The following is a 1,500-nucleotide window of genomic DNA, read 5'->3' as shown; positions in this document are numbered from 1 at the left end:
TTCACATATTTTGCATTTTGCAATGATTTTCTCTAAAGAAACACCATCTCCTTCTTGTAGCAGTTTTTCTCTAATTTGTGTGTTATTTATTCCACAAATCAATACTGTTGTGGTTAATTCATCCTGAAGGTCTCCCAGCTTACAGTCCTTAAGTCCTGGAAAACGGGATTAGGTCGAAAATGTGAAAAACGTTGTTAGTTGCGAGATTTTCTATAAGGTGAGCATAGTCTTAATCGGCAAAGCGGCAATCCTAGTACCAGATTGTATTGTAAAGGATTACCCCAAATAATTTTGTTAAAATGTTTTTAAATCTGTCCTGAAATATTTCGGGAGTACTTTTGATACCATACGGAAGGCGAATAAATTTATATCGACCATATGCTGTTCCAAAAGTACACAAATTACTGCTATCTGTATCTATTATCTATCTATTCTCTTGTGAAGCATAGTCTTATCGCCAAAGCGGCAATCCTAGTATCAGATTGAATTGTAAAGGATTACCCCAAATCATTTTCGAACCTGCACCGCCAAACGTTCCAGTCAGAGACAAGGAATAACTAATATAATAATAAGGGATTATTTCTTGTCTCTGGTTCCAGTTCTCAGCCACATTGTCCATCGTTCGCATCATAGATAAAGACAAGTATGGTTAGGTATGGTAGGTTCGCATTGTTGGTACACCCCTGTTGTCACCCATTCTTGTAGGTTCTTATTAACACATAAACCAACTCACAACTGCGCCATGTTATGTTTTGTTGTGTGGATCGTGGTTATTTTATTATTAATTAAACACTTTAATATAGCGTTGTCATGATGATCTATATTCTTAACCTCACATTTACTGTTTGTCATCCGTCCTCGGCCCGTTGACATCGACACCATCCATCGACTTTTTTTTTTTTGTTGTTTGCCCGGCGGCTGGAGGAATAAAAATCTTCGCGAAGACACCCAGTGTTCCGAACCCTGGGTAGTGTTGGATTCTTACCAACTAAAAAACCCCCTTTTTGGTACTACGAGTTTTCGGGAGTTATCCTTTAAAACTTGTAGTCCTCTCTAAGAATTTATCAGCTCCGGCATCCGTATGCCATAGCATCGCATTCTCTCCATGCTAGCTGCTTGCTAGCAGGGGCATCTTATTAATTTACACCTTACTTCTATGTGCATGCTAATTGCTACCACAGATTACAGAGTACCGCTGTGATCTGTGATTACTACTAACTACATAACTGCACTTACAGCTTACGCCGTTTGCTACCTGTTGCCCTATTGGGCTGGTTGGTGTCTGGGCCTTTTTTTCACCAGATCTTCAGGTGTGTAATTTACAAGATTTCGTAGCTCTTCGTTGGAGTGCCTTCCAGCTTCCTCGAAGTCTTCAGCCGCTTTCCTTGTGAGAAACTCTCTTAGCGGCTCCCACTCCAGGTCCCTGTAGATTTGGGAGTTTCTAACAAACCAGGGCGCATCTATGGCCATCCGCAGAAGTTTGTTTTCTGTGGCCTGAAG

This window comes from Dendroctonus ponderosae, unplaced genomic scaffold (assembly GCF_020466585.1).
Source record: "Dendroctonus ponderosae isolate FM_Combo_2020 unplaced genomic scaffold, Dpon_F_20191213v2 Dpon_F_20191213_1, whole genome shotgun sequence".
Taxonomy (NCBI): Eukaryota; Metazoa; Arthropoda; class Insecta; order Coleoptera; family Curculionidae; genus Dendroctonus; species Dendroctonus ponderosae.
Note: the sequence above shows the minus strand (reverse complement) of the source record.